The following is a 20,304-nucleotide window of genomic DNA, read 5'->3' on the forward strand; positions in this document are numbered from 1 at the left end:
GGAAGAGGAGGATGGGAGGAGGAAGATGCTGCAAAAGCTGGGGGAAAGGAGAGTGGGGAGGAGAACCTTGTTACTTCCAGCTACCCGTTCAACAAACAATTACTTAAGCTCCGACTTTGTCAGTCAATGGAAGAAGTACTGTAGGAGTCACTGGGCGAGGCAGATAAATAAAAGCAAATCCTTGCCTTTGAGGAACAGAAGAGGCTGAAAATTTACCTATTAATTACAGTACAGTGTGGTGTCAAACAAAATACAGGAATAGATAAGGTGTAACCTGTGCAGAGAAGATGTAAATAGGTCTCAAGAGTGACTAACGATTTGTCAGACCATAGAGGAGAATAGGCTTTCCAGGTGAGGATACAATAGAGAGAGAAAGGAAAGGATGAGAGGTTCAGAGTGCCTGAAATATAGGGTTCATTTTTTTTTTTTTTTTTTTTTTTTGAGACTGAGTCTGGCTCTGTCGCCCAGGCTGGAGTGCAGTGGCCGGATCTCAGCTCACTGCAAGCTCCGCCTCCCGGGTTTACGCCATTCTCCTGCCTCAGCCTCCCGAGATGCTGGGACCACAGGCGCCCGCCACTTCGCCCGGCTAGTTTTTTTTTTGTATTTTTTAGTAGAGATGGGGTTTCACCGTGTTAGCCAGGATAGTCTCGATCTCCTGACCTCATGATCCGCCCGTCTCGGCCTCCCAAAGTGCTGGGATTACAGGCTTGAGCCACCGCGCCCGGCCTAGGGTTCTTATATGAGGTGTAGAGGTGGAAAAAAGAAATGGGAGATGTAGTATTTAGAAAAGGCAGGTAGGAGCCAGACTATGAAATATGTTAAATGTCAGACTAAAGGGTTTGGACTTAATCCTATAGGCAGACATTTATCTAATAAACTTTTAAATTTATTTATTTATTTATTTATTTATTTATTTATTTATTTATTTGACAGTCTCACTCTGTCGCCCAAGCTGGAGTGTAGTGGCACAGATCTCAGCCCACTACAACCTCCTTCTCCTGGGTTCAAGCAATTCTCTGGCCTCAGTCTCCCAAATAGCTGGGATTACAGGTGCCCATCCACCATGCCCAGATAATTTTTGTGTTTCTTAGTAGAGATGGAATTTCATCATGTTGGCCAGACAGGTCTTGAACTCCTGAGCTCAAGTGATCCACCCGCCTCAGCCTCCCAAAGTGCTGGGATTACAGGCATGAACCACCACGCCTGACCCTAATAAGCATTTTTTAAGTGCTTACTCTGCACCAAATAATGTTTAATTATTGTATGTTTCAACGCACGGTAGTGATAAGGTTGGAGGAATATTTTAGGGAGAGACTCTGGAAGCAAAGTAGAGAATGATTAGAGGACATGAGACCAGGTAAGAGGCAGTTACTCAGAGTGCACAAATAGGCCTAGAGAGCTGGACTTCGGACAAAAGGAAGATGGTGACTCACTCCCAACTAAAGGTGAGTCAGAACTCTCCCTGAGTTTGTCCTTTCTTTTACTGAGCTTCAGTTTCCTCATCTGAAAAATGTACCTAGTGAGCCCACCTCAGAGGCTTGTTGTGAGGCCTCTATGAGATCATTCCCATGATCATGCTGAATACAGGGCTTGGTATATTGTAGGAGCTTGAGAAGTTTGTGGAACATGAATCTCATGTCATTCTCGATGTCCACAGTGATTTTAAGCATTCTCCAGGGAAGAAATTAAAGCCCTTCTCTTCTTTGGATCAAAGATGTAATAACTTTCTTAACCATAAAATTCTCCCTAGTGTCTACATTTTCCTATCATCTTGAAGGTTGCTACCTTGTAGAGCCACTAGTTGGTATTTAAAGAACACTGAGTTGGTTAGTCACAAACCCTGTGGATCCAGAGCCAAGAACTGGCCCCAGCTCTGTCTCACAAGGGGAGGAGGTAAATGACAAGCCTGTGTAAGTGCCTAGCATATACTGGCTACTGTGCTGAGTCTGATATGTACAACCTATCATTTTATCCTCACAACCAATATGAAGGGGGCAAGTAGATTCATCCCCTTTTAGAAGGAAGAAAACTGACTCAGATAGGGAAAGTTGTTTTGCCAAGGCCACACAATAAGTTATGAAGCTAGAGCCTGTGCCCACTTTGGACCAAGTTACTTGCAGATTAATGAAGATAGCATGTCTGGAAAAAAAAAATACAGCAACCAAAACTAAAATGGGGTCCTGAGTGTACGTATCTATGTCAAACATAAAGTGGTTTATAATGCGTTAATGCTGGCTTGGGGAGAAGTGGAGGGTTTGTAAGGGATGTGTGGGAAGCAATTTATGTACCGTCTTTGAGATTTTAAATCTAATGTCTCTCTCTTTTTCCACTATCCCCTTCACCCAAAGAATCCTTACCACTGACTATGTTCACACGTCTGGTAAAAGTCTGGATGTGGCTATGTATCTGTTTCAATTAAATATGTTAATGGGTTTAGAGTCTGATTTGGTAATAATTTGGGAACTATCTTGTCTTTCAAGCCTCACAGAAATCCTAGTTTATAGATGAGGAAACTGAGACCAAGAGAGGCAAAAGACTTGTCCGACGTCACCCAACTTGGCTGAAACAGAACCAAGACTCCTGACTCAAGGGCCTGTGCTCTTCCTATGGCCCCACGCGGCCTGTATGAAGCTGCTACTGCTACCATGGGGCCTGAATGCCTCTGTTACTTTTCAGCCAGAAGGTACACTCCAATATAGGGTGTCTGCAGAGGGCCAAGCATGTCCCATGCTTCCAATCTATGGACATTAAAGGAAGATAACAGTTAATCTAACAGAAGAGGCTGTGGGAAAACCTGGAGCTTGGAAGAAGGCTTGTGCTATTTGTAACAATTAAAATGTCCAAATACAGAAAGAGTAATATGCCTCTTAGCTTCTGTTGGTTTGCTTTTGGCTCCTTGACCTCTTTGAGAACAGATGTTTCACCTGTTCCTTGCTGAGCTTTAAGAATCCAGGCTAGCAATGAAAGGAAGGAAAATGTTGTAGAGAAAGTATGGGGAAGAGAAGGAAACCATAGCCTTCTGCCCCTTCTTCTGAAGCAGCACTTAAAACAGTATCTGCAAGCCAAGGTGGTGGCTTTTCCATAGTAAGTATTCAGTAGCTCTCAATTGATCAGAAGTTTGCAATGTCTAAAACAATATTTAAGATATGGGCTAGCAGTGAGTTCTAATGCATGATTTTATTAGAAGAACTGATTGATTTGAGGGGGTAGAAATAAAAAAAAATTCTTAGTTTTATCAGGGCCAACATTATTCTTATTGCTAAGAAACAAGTAAGTCAGGCAGTGTATGTTGGGGTTAATACCATTAAAATGCAAGAAATTAGCAAAAAGGAAGTCAGTCAGTCTCTTGTTAACATGATCATACTTTCAAGGAATAGATCAAGACTTTAAAAATGGAGGCCAGAATATTGAATTCACAGATCTTTCTTTGTACTTCAACAGTGAACTGAACTAAGAGGAGGCAGAGATGCAACAACATCCTTGGTCCCAAATTGCCTTTCAAAAAGTAGTGCAAATTACTTATTAAATTTCTCATTATATTTCTTAATCAGCATTTCTAACAGAAAAAAAATGAGCCAAAAGTTTTCAGCCCAAAAATGTTTATTGTATACTTATGATGTGTCAAGAACCATCAAGGTTTCAGTGAAGATTTCATAGCAGATATGACAGACATGGGCCTTGCCCTTACCAAGCTTCCCATTTAGTGAGAGACCAGCTATTACAAAGATCATGCATACATATATAGCTATACCTAGCAATCAGGGCTTGAAATAAGTCTAGGTTCTGTGAGCACACACATAAGGGGAGAACCAACTTAGTCCTGAGAAGTGAGCAAGGAGTCAGGGAAAAGCTTCCTGAACAAAATTAGGCAGGAAGGGAGAGGAAGGGAGGGAAATAGCAGGAGGCATCGAGGATTAATTCATGCAAACAGCTAACAAATATTTACTGAACACTTACTACATGCCAGGCACTCTCCTAGGTTCCAGGGATATATAGTGCTTTGCAGGTATTAAGTTAGTTTAATCCTTGCAAAAATTTCACAGGAAATATATATTATTATCATCCTTATTTTACAGAAGAGGAAGTTGAGGCACAGAGAAGTAAAGTAACTTGTCCAGAGTAACACAGCTAGTAAGTGGCAGAATTGAGATTCAAATTTAGAGAGTCTGCCTCCAGAAGCCATGCTCTCACTTACTGTGTTCTATTAGTTACCCAGGATCCCAGTTCTCAGGAAGTTTACATTCTAGTACGAGGAGCCAGACAATAATGACAGAAAAGAAAAAGAAATAAACATAATAATATTAGGGGGAGATAAGCCCATGAAACACTAATTGAGGATAATAGGAGAGAATAGTGGCAGGAGGGGGAATGTTTTAGTTAGGATGTTCAGGGAAGCCTGCTGTTCAGAGATGACATTGTAGTGGAAACGTAAGGAGTTCGCCATACAATGATCTGGAGGAAGAGTACTCCAGGCAGAAGGAATAGCCAGTGCAACGGTCCTGAGTCAGAAAATGCTTAGCCTATGAAAAAAAAGTAGGTTGGGCTCTGGCTGATTAAGGGGAGCAGAAGTAGACTGAGGAGACAGTTTATGTCATGGAACTTTTATTCTAAAAACAGGGTATTGTAAACTATGGTGATGAGTTTGGATTTTATTCTAATTACAATAGGCAGATATTGAGGGTTTTAAGCAGGGGAGCAACATGATCTAGTTTTTAAACATCACTGACTGCTGTGAGAACAGATTTTATTGGGGCAAAAGTGGAAGTAGGAAAACCAGTGGGAAAACTATTACAGTTGTCCAGGAAAGAAATGATGGTGGCTTGAATTACAGTAGTAATAATAGATATGAAGAAAAATGGACTGATTGTAAACATATTATTGGGTACAGAAGTGATATGATTAGCTCATGGATGGGATGAAGAGGTATGGAGGGAAAGATAAGGCATCTAAAATGACTCCTGGATTTTTGGCTTCAGTAATAAGGTCAGTGCCATTCACGGAGACAGGAAAGACTGGAAGAGAACCATACGATGTTAGGGCTGGAAGGCACTCATGTGGTATATGGAAAAACTGAAGAACAGAAATGGTAATTGACCTCCCTAGGTTAGGGAATTAGGAGCTGAGATAGGTAATCTCATTCTTCACACTCTCTCAGAAAATTTTCATGTTCTCCATCACTTCAGCCCTTCAGCTAGGGTGTTGAGGGGTGTGTCTGAAGCCTTAACTTTGAAGATTCCCCTAGGAGATGGGACTTGTGGATGATTAGCTAGAATTTGTATCTGCCTACATAGACTGTGCTAGGTGTTCTCAGGCAATGTTTCAGCTGAGATTCTTGCTGTTTTTGATGGCTTTATGTCATTGAACTTTCACTCCTATATTCTTTCTCACCTACCCAATGTCACTGACCTAGATCCCCCAAATGCAAATTTCAGGGAACAAAGATCTGGCAGTGGGAGTAGGGGAGTCCCACTTTTTCCCTTTCCAAGTCTGAAAAACCCTAGTGTAAAAAATCCTATTATAAAAGCAGTCTAGTGTACATCTACTGCATTTTCTTAGTAAACTTTCATCCACACCCTCCCCCTTCTTCAATTCCCACCTCTTTGAGAGTGACCAAAACTGACTGTCTAGCTCCAATGACCTTCCATTTCTAACAGCCTCCTTTATATCACCAGAACTAAGTATGGGATTGAGTTTCCCAAAGGACTGAGTCTTACCAGGTTCCCTGCACATCTTTCCCAGGCTGGGGTACTTTAGAACTATTCACAGGGCCCTTGTCCCCCTCATAGAGCTGTTTAATGATTAAATGAAAATAGATAAGGTATGAGAAAGCACCTAGCACGTTGATTGAAATATAATGGGCATTCAGTACAGGTCAATATCCCTCATCCTTCTCATCACTTCCCCTAATTCTCAGAGTCATTTTGAGAACCCAAATTTGGAGATAATTCAGTGAATAGAAACAGGAGAGGACCATGAAAAACTACAAATAAGTTGTCTTGATTTAAGCTTGAGAAGATAATGATACAGGCTTCATTTAAAGATCTCAAAATGGACAGGGCAGCATTTGATGTGAAGGTTGTAGCCATTATTTCCCCTGAGTCTGGGGCAAAAATGGTTTCAATTATAGTAGAGGCTTTAGAGGGATGATAACTTGTAAAGCCACAATGACAGATATGCAACCCCAAGGAAAAGATGGGCAGATTCAACTGTATAAAAATGTACAATGAAAAGTGACACTCATAAAAATAAAAATGAAACAGACTGGGAAAGTAAAAATAACTCATAAATCTTAGTATTACCCCACCCACGGGTTGGTTGCATTGTAAACAATAGAACAAACCTTATGCCTATGAATGAAACATCTGGCATCTGCAAGTAAATGGATTGGGAGAGGAGTGGGAAGGCAGATGTTCTCTCCTGGGCCTTCAAAATCCCCTTGCATATATCACATATAATTTCCCTGCTTGACTTCCCAGATAGTGCTTCCTTTCCTAGCACAGGTGGCAGTATGCATAGTGGTGAGGCACCCAGACTCTTCAGTCAGGCTGCCTGAGTTCACCTCTGGTCTCTACTGTTTTTAGCTAACTGACTCAAGGGCAAATAACTTCCCCTCTATGGGTTTTGGTCTTGTCATATGGAAAATGGAAATGATAGTAATTGTGACTAACTCTTAGGGTTGTAATTAAATTAATATATGTAACTGGCTAAAACAGCATAATAAATACTATAAAAGTGTCTGCTATTATTAAGATGGATATTCTTCAATAAACTTTCTTGTTACCTCCTTGTTTTCCATCGTTGGCAGCCTAGCTACCCTACCAGACAGGTTCCCATTATCCTCTAAATCACAAGACTTGAAAAGGATTGTGCTTATCTACTTGGAAATGAAAATACCAAATAAATGCATCATAGATATGGCCAATCTGTCATAAAATTGAGGATATAACAAATTTAAACATCTGACATTATTTAAAAATAGGAAAATCATGTTCCCAGTCCTATAAAATGATCATAAATTTACTATATACACTGATTACATAATCTACTCTTCCAATTAATAAGATAAATCATATATAGTATATGTTAGTACATAAAAATATATCTCAACTTACATCATAAACTGGATCAAAAAACAACATGCGGCTCTACTGAATACTATTCAAACATTTAAGTTAAAAAAGTTTTGTCTTCTAAAAATTTAGATAAGCTTTTTGGGGAATAATTTGAATGATTTTGGGTTTCTTGAGGGAAAAAGAGTAATTGAAGAAACAAAGGAATTTAAGGAATTTCTTCCTGACCCAACATTTCACTTCAACATGTTTATTAGTACCCTCCTTGTTTTCTTTGTTGAAATTTTAGATTCAGGGGGTATATGTGCTTGTTTGTTACATGGATATTGTATGCATAATGGTGGAAGTTGAGCTTCTAGAATACTCATCACCAAAATATTGGACATTGTACCCAGTAGGTAATTTTTCAACCTGCACCTCCCTCCCATCCTCCATGGTTTTTGAGTCTCCAGAGTCTATTTTCTCCACCTTTATGTCCATGTATACCCTTTGTTTAGCTTCCACTCAAGTGAGAACATGTGATATTCTATTTTCTACTCCTGTCACTTAGGATAATGTAATCACCCAATGGTTTCATCTTGATCACTGCCCAGAAAAGGCAATGCATTAAGAACAGAAGGTTTTCGCAATAGAAAAAGAGTTCAATAAATGCAAAGCCAGCTAAACAAGAGGACAGGAGTTTATTATTACTCAAATCAGCCTCTGTAAAAATTTAGAGGCTAGGGATTTTTAAGAACAGTTTGGTGGGCAGAGGGCTAGGGAATGGGGAATGCTGTTTGGCTGGATTAAGGATGAACTCACAGGGAGTCAAAGCTTGTTTTCTTGCACTGAGTCAGTTCCTGGGAGTAGGGGCACACGACCAGATGAGCCAGTTTACTTGTCTGGGTGGCCCAGCTGGTCCATCAGAATGCAGGGTCTGAAAAATACCTCAGACACCAATCCGAGGTTTTACAATAGTGATGTTATCTATAGGAGCAACTGGGGAGGCTAGCAATCTTGTGACCACTGGCTGCATGAATCCTGAGCCATTATTTCTTATCTTGTGGCTACTTTGTTAGTTTTACAAAAGAGGCCTGATCCCCAAGCAAGAAGGGGATTTGTTTTGGGAAGGGGCTGTTCCCATCTTTGTTTGCTAAACTACAAACTAAATTCCTCCCACAGTTAGCTTGGCATATGCCCAGGCATGGGCAAGGGCAACTTGGAGGTTAGAAGCAAGATGGAGTTGGCAGTTAAGTCAGATTTCTTTCACTGTTAGAGTTTTCATATGTCAGATTTTCCTCACTGTCACAATGTTCACAAAGCTGGTTTCAATAATGGCCTCCAACTCCATCCATGTTGCTGCAAAGAACATGATTTTGTTCTTTTTATGGCTACATAGTATTCCATGGTGCATATAAACCACATTTTCTTTATCCAATCAGCTGTTGGTAGACACTTAGGTTGGTTCCATGACTTTGCTGTTGTAAATAGTGCTGCAATAAACATACGAGTACAGGGATCTTTTTTGTTATAATGACTTCTTTTCCTTTGGATAGATACCCAATAGTGGGACTGCTTGGTTGAATGGTAGTTCTGTTTTTAGTTCTTCGAGATATATCCATACTGTTTTCCATACAGGTTGAACTAATTTACATTCTCATCAACAGTGTACAACCATTCCCTTTTTTCTAACATCTGTTGTTTTTTGACTTTTTATTAAAAGTCCTCTTGACTGATGTAAGATAGTATCTCAGAGTAGTTTTAATTTGCATTTCTCCAATTATTTCTGATGTTGAAAATTTCTTCATATGCTTGTTTGCTGTTTGTATGTCTTCTTTCGAGAAGACATGCCCTTTGCCTGCTGTCCTAGGGGCTGGAGATCCAGAGAAATAAGAACAGTTCCTGCTTTGAGGATGCTCATAGCTTATTTGGAGATGGGCCAGTAAATAAGTAATGACAATACAATGTGAGCTGTGTTATAATGGAGGAGTGAATAGTAAACTCTGGGATAACGTAAGAGGGATTAAGAAACTCTACCAGGGATAATCTGAGAGGGTTTCCCAGACAGGTGTTTTCAGAACTAGATCTGTGGCAGGCACCATTAGAAACCTTGAATCAATTTTCCTATGGCAAGCAGAGGCATGCTGGTTGCTAGAGCACACTCCTCTAAGCCATCACATTTTGAGTAGAGGCTAACTGAACATTTCTCCTCTTGACCCTGTTACTTCCTCAGCTTATTTAGCCCTATAAATGTTAGTGGGCATCAAAGCTGGAAAGGCCTCTCAGAAGACAGCTATATCCATGGTTTTCAAACTGGGTTTGGCAGAACCCTAAGATTTTAGAGTGAAGGGAAGCCACCCCTACTCCTTTTTAAACTAGAACTTAATTGGTATTATTTTCATATTTGGGGATTTTGTGGAAGATATTTTTCAATACAGTGATCTGTTGCTTAAAAAGTATTTGAAAAACAGTGATTTATTCCAATCTGTCCTTATTTTAAAGATAGAAAAACAGGATCAAAGTAAGCAAGGCTTGGCCAGAGATCAAAGAAATGCAACAACAAAACAAGTGCTATCAAGACAAACATGCTTATCCTTTACTTGTCAAAGACAGCTTTTTGGTCTATTAGTCCTCCAGTCCCAAGCTAGATGCTCTGCCTTCCATGTTTCAAGATGTGGCCTGGTATAGCTTTATTAGCAGTGGCAAGCCAGGTCAAGCTAAAAGGGGCCAGAATCTAAGGCCAGGCATTCCTCCCATCTCCCTGCTACTACATAATGACATTGGAGTTAGTGAGTGAGGAGAGAAGACTCAGGCTCCGGGTATAAAGCTGGACTACGGTATATTAAGTGGCAAGCCACAGTTCAGGGAGTCAGTGGAGTATGACATAAATTAGTAGGGGCATCCCAACAGGTAGAAGATGCAGAACAAGGAAGGCTCCAAGGCAGTCCATGTTTTGAAAGTCCCAGTGGGCAGTTGGTTCCAAGATGGTGTGTCCATAGAAACAGGGGTTTCAGCTACCAGACTTCAGGTAGTCTCTAAGATGGAAGTAATGGAGGAAGGTAGACAGATTGTCCAGTGAGAGAAAAGCAGGTCTTCATTTTAGAGGACCTGGTGACCTGGACAGCAAATTGGGGCATAAAGAACAAGGCAGGAGCCTAATGATAAACACTGGGACAAAATGTCAATTATCTCCAAATTGACATACAGGTTTAATGGCAACTGATATCAAAATCCAGAAATATTTTTGGTAGACACAGACAAGATAGTTCTAAAATTTATATAGAAAGGCAAGGGAACTGAAATAGCTAAAAACAATTTTGAAAGAGAATAAAGTGGAATAAATCATTCTACCTGATGTCAACATTTATTAGACAGCTACAGTAATCAAGGCTGTGTAGTATTGGTGGTGGAATAGACATATGGATCAATGGAACAGAATACAGGACCCAGACATAGACTCACACATATATGCCAAACTGGTTTACTATTTTTTTCTTTTTCTTTTTTTTTTCCCACAAAGGTGAAAGGAAGATCTTTTCAACAAATGATGGTGGAGAAAGTGAATATGTTAGGAAAAAAAATTTTTACTCGAAAGACCTCACATCTTATGCAACAATTAACTCAAAATGGATGACGGATTTAAATGTAAAATGTAAACCTATAAAACTTTTAGAAAAAAAAAAAGAGAAAACCTTTTGGATCTTGGACTAAGCAAAGGATTCTTAATTTGACACCAAAAGCATAATCCATAAAAGGAAAAGCTGATAAAATGGACTTTATCAAAATTGAAAATTTTTTCTATGTGAAAGAAGATGAAGAGACAAGCTATACACTAGGAAAAAATATTTGAAAACTACATATTCAACAAAAGACTAGTATCTAAAATATATTAAGAACCCTCAAAGTTCAACAGTAAAAACTTAACACAATTTAAATAATTGTCAAAGATATGAAGAAACATTTCACTGAAGAGGTTATACAGATGGTAAATACATGAAAATTTCTTCAATGTCATTAGCCATTTGGGAAATGCGAATTAAGACCATAACACAATATCGCTATAACCTATCAGAAAGGCCAAAATAAAAAATGGTGACAGTACCAAATGCTGGCAAAGATACAGAGAAACAGAGTCACTCATACATTGCAGGTGAGCATGCACAATGGTACCACCATTATGGACAATGGTTTGTCAATTTTGTATTTTTTAAAAAGAAACACACAACTACCACATGACCTAGTAATTGCAATCCTGAACATTTACCCCAGAAAAAAGTGAAAATTTATGTTTATAACAAACCTATACATATGTATAGTAGTTTATTTATAATAGCCCCAAAATGGAAACAACCCATATGTTTTTCAACAGGGGAATGTTTAAACAAATTGGTATATCCATACCATGGAATACTCCTCAACAATAAAGAAAACTATTGATACATCTGTGGATAAATCTCCAGAGAATTATGCTGAGTAAAAAAAGTCAATCCCCAAAGGTTACACACGATATGATTCTATTCATGTAACATTCTGGGAATGACAAAATCATAGAAATGGGAAACAGTTTTGTGGTTACCAGAGGTTACAGAGGGAATGGTAGTGGGAGGGAAGTAGGTGTGGCTATAAAAGGGCAATATGAGGGTTCATTGTGGTGGTGGAAACGTTCTGTATCTTGATTATATTAATGTCAATATCTTCTCTGTGGTATTGTACTATAGTTCTGCAAGGGGTTACTTTGGGAAAAACACAGTAAAATTTACATGAGATCTATCCGTATCATTTTTCTGCAACTGCATGTGAATCTATAATAAAAACAAAAAGTTAATTAAGAAAAAATATTGTTTATCTTGATTACTGAGATTTTCAGCATTCCCTTAAAATTATGCTCAAGGCAACTACCTCCACTCACCTCACTCTAGTTTCAGCCCTCTTCCTTCTCTTTCTGTGTCTCCAGGGCCTAGTATAGACCCAGCCCTCAGTGAATTAATGCTGTACAGATGGGGAATGAATGACTTCCCCTCAGATGAATTATTCCCAGTCATACTATGCTCACAGAGAGAGACAATATGCCTTCTCTCCTCCTCCCCAATTTCTTTCTTTCCCCTCTGGTGTTAATGATCAACTTTCAACATTTTTGAGGCTGTCTGATTTCAGTTTGCGAGCCCAAATATATCAGCAATCTTCTACCTTTTTCAGAGGCACATAGGGGCAAAGACTACACTGAAAGGATCCTAGACCAGGTGTTGAAAATCCTAGTATTCAATGTAGGCTTAACAACTGATTGGATGTGGGACCTTGGACAAGGCACTTTACTTCTTGGAGCCTCAGTTTCTCATCTGCAAAAATGGGAAAATAATAATGCCTTCCTGCGAAGAAAGTATCATTACCTGGAAAATTCAGAGTAGCTGAAAGATTTGAATATTCACTTTACATCTCCCTATCTCTGTGAAATGAAGATAAAAGAGGGAAGGTATGGGAAGATGTAATGGTGATTGTGTAAGAGCTTACTTAGGGGTTGTGGTGCTACATTGTCACTATTATCTCCACTGGACCTTCAAGATCATCCCAGTGGTCAATACAGGTTAAGCATAGGACTTAACAGTTATTGAATGGCTCAAATTTCTTCCTATTTTTTAAGAATCCTGACATATTACAAAGTGGAGGGGTGCAGTGGTGTGGGCCTGTAAATCCAGCTACTCGGGAAGCTGAGGCAGGAGGCGTGCTTGAGCCTAGAAGTTCAAGACCAGGCTGAGAAACATAGCGTGACCCTGTCTCAAAATAAAACAAACAAAACTATTCCCACAGCTTGCCAGGAGTAAAAGAAAAAAAGTAGAAACATTGGCAGTTCCTCAAAAAGTTAAACATAGAATTACCCACATGACTCATTAATTCTACTCCTAGTTATATACCCAAGAGAAATAAAAACATATATCCACACAAAAACTTGTATGTGAATGTTTATAGCAGCATTAACCTTAAGAGCCCAAAAAGTAGAAATGAACCCAAATACCCATTGATTGATGAGTGGATAAATAAGGTTTGGTCTGTCTTTAAAATGAAACATTATTCATCCATAAAACAAATGAAGTATTGATCACATGCTAAAGCAAATGAACCTTGAAAATATGATGTTAAGTAAAAGTCAGACACAAAGGACTATATGTTGTATGATTCCATTCATGTGAAATATACAGTATAGGCAAGTACATAGAGACAGAGAGTAAATTAATGGTTGCCAGGGGCTGCCGGGAGGAAAAAATGGGGGAGTGACTTCTTAATGGTTATGGGGTATGAAAATGTTCAAGAATTAGATAGTCATGATGGTTCCAAAACATTGAAAATGTACTAAATGATACACTTAAAACATAACTGTATATTTTTATTGGTGAAACTTATGGTGAGTTATATCTTGATAAAAATGTCAAACCATGCCTTATTTCATTGACAATATAAACTCTTCAGTCTCAACTTAAGACCTTTCATAAATGAGACATTCAGAGCAAATGAGTGTTCCTGTTCCCCTTCCCCTCCTGACTCCAATCTCTGATAGGCTCAGATTGAACATCCCTCAATCTATGTCATCTACATGTCTGCTAAGATTGTAGCTGTATCCACTAATGCCCACATCGAGGCTCAGATATGCTCCAGTTTATAAGCTCATCAGCAAGACTTATAATAACCTCTGCCCACTGTCTTGTGGGGTTCAGAATTTATTCACATTCTCAAACTTGGGTTTGGGTGATCCCTCACAATAGCTGAATTCCTCAAGCTTCCTTTATCCCAAGCATACCCAGAGTTCAGTGATCCCAGGGATCAGACCTGGTCATGTTGGTACGTCATTCCCTAACTCTAACTTGCCTGCTCTGTCTCATGGTGTGCCCAGTCTTCAGGGCTACATTTCTGCTTTTTTCCATCTTTTGTGCTGATGGTTTACTGTGGTCGATACCGCCAAGTTCCATTCCCTCTTTTCCTCCCACACATACCAAGCACTATCAAGGCTCATCATTCCCCACCCTGCTTTCAGTGTCTGCCAAAACCCTTATTTAAGACAGATCTGATCCTCGCACCTCCTGGATTCAGACCATGTCCTGGAGCAGAATCTTCCAAAATCCCAGGTGCTACCTCCTTGGTGATTCCTGAGTATTTCACAGGAATCTGGATCCTTGGCTGCCTGACACACCTACTAGAAAGCTTAACTTAGTGATGTCACATCAGGTATTGGACCCTGGTCCTGGGCCACTTAACTGCACTCTCATTAGCCAACTTCTGCAAGCAAGGCTGTTGCATCCTCCACATAGAGTTGCAAGATTTATCAAATAAAGATACAAGATGCCCAGTTAAATTCGAATTTCAGATAAACAACAAATACGTTTTTCGTACAAGTATGTGCCATGCAACATTTCAGACATATTAGGTTTTTTTGTATATAAAGTTCAAATTTAACAGGCATCTTCTATTTTATTTGACAACATTCCTCCAGTGGAGATGGCATCAGCTTAGCCACCTCTTCCCTTCAAGCTCTGTCTTGGTGTTATCACCCTGTCTTGGTGTTATCACCCTGCCATTCATATGTTGTCTGATTTATTGACAACACATGATTCTTAATTCCAGGTTTCCTAGTTGCTATTACCTGAATCTTTGTGTTCCCCTAAAAAAAAATTATGTTAAAATCCTAACACCCAAGGCGATGGTATTAGTAGCTAGGTCCTTTCTGAGGTGATTAGGTCAGTGTTCTTACAAAAGAGGACAGAGAGAGGCTCAGACAGTGAGAAGAGAGCCATCTATGAGGAAGCAGTCCCTCACTAGACATGGAATATGTTAGTCCCTCGATCTTGGATTTCTCAGCCTCCAGAACTGCAAAAAACAAATTTCTATTGTTAATGAGGCACCCAGCTTATGGTATTTTGTTATAACAGTGCAAATGGAATAAGACCCTACTTATTGCTAAGGGTCTTCCTCTACCCTACTCCCCCAGAGCCTCCCCTCCTCTTCATTTTAAACCTGCCGACTCTTTTTTTCAGAATAATAATAAGAAATGTTTGAGCACTTATGTGCAAACACTCTGCTTGGTGCTTTACCTGCAGTCTTTCATTTCATCTTCAAGGCAGTTATTAGTTCAACTCTCGTTTTACAGATGAGAAAACTCAGATACAAATAGATGAAGTAAATTTGCTCAAAACCACTTACTAAATGGCAGAGTCAAGATCCTACTTATGTGTATTTTCATGTGTCTAAGATAATTATTTCCCACTTAAAAGGTCTATATCAGAATTTTAAAATGTTTGTGTCTCCACTTAAAAAAATGCCTCAAGTATTTTATTTTGCCAGTTATGGAAATATAACTTCACTTTTGCATGATGATTCATCATTAAATAATAAGTAACCTTCATTGAGTGATTAATATAGCCTAGGCACTGTTAACCCTTTACAGGTATTAATTACTATGATTCTCACAACAATGTTATGAATTAGGCTCTATTATTATTTCCATTTTTAAAGCGGCAGAAACAGACTCACAGAGAGGTAATGTAACTAGTCAAGGTCACCAAGTTCATAAGTGACACAGCAAGGGTCAAAGCCAGGCAATCTGACTACAGAGCTCATGTGTTGACCACTATGCAATACTTCATATAAACAAGTCAAATAAAACGTTATTATATCTATGTTGTTCAAATTAGGATATTCTTAGGGATCCATGAAAAGTTTTGCTTTATATTATTCAAGTTTCAGAAACCCTGCACTCTTTTTTTACTTCCAATTTGTTCCTGTTAACTTTATCATTTCCAGCCTATGAACTTCATCGTTGAAAGGCAGGTTCAGGAATTCATTTCACAATCATGAATTATTATCTGTGATATACTTTTTGTGCTCTGCTTGGCTTTTTTATTTACTGAAGCAATATTGTGGTGTTAAAGCAACAGAATTTCAACAAATACTTATGGTAGATTCTTTAACAGTTTAAAGGTGACCCAGTAGTAGGTGAAAATATTAGAATCTTAATCCTATTCCCTTATTTGTCTCTCACCTTCTTCCACAAAAAGAATTTCATGCAGTTTACAGAGATACAAACATTGCAAAACAAACAAAAAACAAAGAAAATGAAAGAGTAAAGAGGGACAAATGGGAAATGAAAGCATAAAGTAAGATACATACAGAAGTAGAACTAGAAAACAAAATCTTACATAACTGCTAGTGGTAGCCACAAATCTATCTCAGAGCTTCTTAACAGCCAAAGTCGTAAGGAAATTACAAAATCAGTCATGCTTTTCTAGGATTCATGGGGAAAAAAGTAAATCAGTTTCACACAATCCCCTTGTCATTAAAAAACAGAATGGACTTTCTAGGTAATATCAGGAAAATGGCAGAGTAAACGCCTCCATTCCCATTCCTCTACAGGAATATTTAAAAAGAAGCAGAAACTATCAGAATCAACTTTATCAGCCTCTCAAAAAGAGTGGTTTATAGTAGCTGAGAACATGCCAAATCAAGAAAAAGGCAACTTTAAAATGGTAGGATATCTTGTGATGTTTTTACTTGCCTTTGCCCCACTGCCTCTCAAGCTTAGCAGTGGTCTTTTGTTTTGTTTTGTTTTGTTGAGATGGGGTCTCACTCTGTCATCCAGGCTGGAGTGCAGTCCATGTCTCACCACATTTTATGCCTCCTGGGCTAAAGTGATCCTCCCACCTCAGCCTCCCCAGTAGCTGGGACCACAGGCATGTGCAACCACGCCTGGCTAATTTTTGTATTTTCGGTAGAGACGGGGTTTCACCATATTGCCCAGGCTGGTATCAAACTCCTGAGCTCAAGCCATCCACCTGCCTTGGCCTCCCAAAGTGCTGGGATTACAGGCGTGAGCCACTACATCAGGCCTTAGGTACACTTAGCTACATCTTGAAGATGGTAGCTACACTCTCAGAGTGGAATCCTGGTCCCTGGTTCTGGAAGAAGCATAGCAGACCTCACATGCCAAGTATTTTCTAACTGTCTGGGGGCTGCCTGAAGGAATGATGCAAGGTACTCTTTTCTGTTTTACCTACCTTGGAATCCACTCAGACCAGAAAACTAGTGAGCATTGCTTAAAAATATTGTAAAGCAAGGCAAATAAACAACATGAAGATGCTTGGGGCAATAGATTACTCATGAAATATGCAATAGGTTTGGAAGAAAAATCTGGGGGAGTTTGCTTGGGAAATCAGGGCATTCAAAGTATCTGTGTACATGAAATAATTTAGAAAGCCACAGTTACGCCCAGGACAAGATGCATACTCAGAAAAGACCTGATAAGAGCACAGATTTCCACCTTGGGCTGATCCCTAGGCTTAGTGTTTAAAGGCTAAGATCAGGCTAAGTGATGATGGAGTGGCCCAGGATAGAGAAATTTTGTAAAGACAGAAATAGGTGAATTTTTTGTTTGTTTATTTTAGCTCCTGGAATTCAAGGAAATATGTGAAAACCATAGGTGAACACAAGCTATGAAACATAAACTTCAGTAACCACAGACAAGAAATACAGTATCTGCAAAAATAGGAAAAGTAATGAAACAGGCTATTACAGTGTTAAAAACAAAAACAAAAACAAAAAAAACAGCTAACTCTGAGAAAGAGAAATAATCAGATTTCCAGAGTTACCACATTATAATATTCAAATGTCCAGTTTTCAACAAAAAAGCACAAGGCATAAAAATAAACAGGAAAAGAAGGCTTATTCAAAAAGAAAATAAACAGACAGAAACCATTCCTGAGGAAGCACAGATGTTGAGCAAGCACAGATGTTGAGCTTACCAACAAAGACTTTAACACAACTGTCATAAATATGCTAAAAGAGCTAAAGGAAACTATGAGCAACGAACTAAAGGAAATCAGTAAACAATGTATGAACAAAATGAAAATATTCATATAGGAATATTAATTTTAGAAAGGAACCAAACAGATTTTTAAGCTGAAAAGTACAATAACTGAAATAAAAACAATTCACTACAGGGGTTCACTAGCAAATCTGAGCAGGCAGAAGTCAGAATCAGCAAACCTGAATATAGGACAACTGGAAGTACCCAGTCCTAAGAACCACAAAGAGAAAATAATAGAGAAAAGTGAATAGAGCCTAAGGGACCTGTGGTATACCATTAAGTGAACCAACATACAAATTTGGGAATCCCAGAATGAGAAAAGAGAGAGAGAGAAATGGTAGAAATAATATTTCAAGAAATAATGACTGAATACTTCCAAAATTTGATGAAAGGCATGATTGTATACATCCCATAAGCTCAACATACTGTAATCAAAGTGTTGAAAGCCAAAGACAAAGAGATAATTTTGAAAGCAACAAGAGAAAAGCAACTCATTCTGTATATGGGATCCTCAATAAAATTAACAGCTGATTCTCATCAGAAACCATGGAGGTCAAAAGGCAGTGGGAAAACATATTTAAAGTGCTAAAAGAAAAAATTGTTAATCAAGAATTTTATATTTGACAAAACTATCCTTTAAGGATGATGGTGCCATCAAGACACACTCAGACGAGCAAAAGGTAAGGGAATTCATTAACACTGGACCGCCCCTATGAGAAAACATACAGGAAGTCCTTCAGGTTGAAATAAAAGAAAACTAGATAGTAACTCAAAACCATATGAATAAATAAAGATTTCTCATAAAGGTAACCAAACGGGCAAATCTAACAGCCAGTAATATCATATTTTTGGTTTCTAACACTGATTTTTATTTTCTACATGATTTAAGAGATAAAATCATAAAAACAATTATAAATGTCTTACTGGTCACACAATATACATAGAAGTAATTTGTGACAAAATATAAAGTGTGGGGCAAAGATATATAGTGGCATCTTTTTTTGAGACAAGGTCTTGACCTGTTGCCTAGGTTGGAGTGCAGTGGTACAATCACAGCTCATTGCAGCCTCGACCACCTAGGTGCAGGTGTTCTTCCCACCTCAGCCTTCTGAGTAGCTGGGACTACAGGCATGGCAGGACTACACCACCAACAAAGAATATATATATATATTTGTTGTAGACATAGGGGTTTCACCATATTGCTCAGGCTGGTCTCAAACTCCAGGGTTCAAGCAATCTGCCCGCCTCAGCCTTCCAAAATGCTGCGATTACAGGTGTGAGCAACTGTGCCTAGCCAAGTAGCAATTTTTGTAGGCTATTAAAGTTAAATCAGTATCAATTCAAACTAAATTGTTATAAATTTAGGGTGATAAATGTAATCTACATGGTAACCATAAAATATCTAAAAGTATAAACAAGAGGGAATGAGAAGGCAATAGAAACAGTGCATGCAAAAAAAGTCAACTAAATACATAGAAAAGACAGTAACGGAGGAAATGAGGGACAAAAAAAGATATAAGACATACAGAAAGCAAATAGCAAAATGGCAGAAGTAAACACAAAATATAAATAAACTCTCAATGAAAAGGCAGAGATGGACAGAATGTATTTACAAACATGATTCAATTATATGCTGTCTACAAGAGAATTCCTTTAGATCCAAAGATGCAACCACACTGAAAATGAAAAGATGGAAAATATATTCCATCCAAATAATATCCAGAAGAGAGCTGGTGTGGCTATACTAATGTCAGACAAAATAGACAAAAATACTTCTATTATAAGAGACAAACTAGGACATTATACATTGAGAAAAAGGTCAGAAATATATTCCCATTATAAATATATCAAATAGAACCTCAAAACATATGAAGCAAACACCAACAGACTGGCTAAATTGGTGGCCTAACATATCATCTATCCTCAAAAAGATATGCACTTGAGAAAAATGTGTATGCTATTGTTGTTGTGTACTGTTCTGCATATGTTAGATCTAGTTTATTGTAAAAGTTCTCTACATCCTTACTTATCTTCTGTCTGATTGTTCTACGAATTATTGAGAGTGGGATATTAAAGTCTCTAACTATTATTATAGAATCACTATTTTCTTCCTTCAATTTTATCAGTTTTTACTTCATATATTTTGATGATCCATCAAGTGTATAAATTGTATAATTTTATATTGGCTATATAAAATGCTTTATTAATATATAACATTTTTCTTTGTCTGTTATAATCACTTTTAAATCAATTTGTCTGATATTAGCATAACCAATCCTGATCCCTCTGAGTTACTATTTGCATTTAATATGAAAATATTCCATCCTTTCATTTTTGATTTGTGTCTTTGGATTGAAAGTGAGTCTCTTGTAGACAGCATACAGTTGGATTATGTGGGTTTTTTTGTTT

General features: G+C 38.4%; 1 protein-coding gene across 2 annotated transcripts in view; it reads right to left on the bottom strand.

Moving 5' to 3' along the window:
- The window catches only part of LOC101010478 (zinc finger C4H2 domain-containing protein), a 119,892-nt gene that overhangs the window by 64,561 nt on the left and 35,027 nt on the right, over nucleotides 1-20,304 (bottom strand). The window lies entirely within an intron of this gene.

The sequence above is a fragment of the Papio anubis genome, chromosome X (genome assembly GCF_008728515.1).
Source record: "Papio anubis isolate 15944 chromosome X, Panubis1.0, whole genome shotgun sequence".
Lineage (NCBI taxonomy): Eukaryota > Metazoa > Chordata > Mammalia > Primates > Cercopithecidae > Papio > Papio anubis.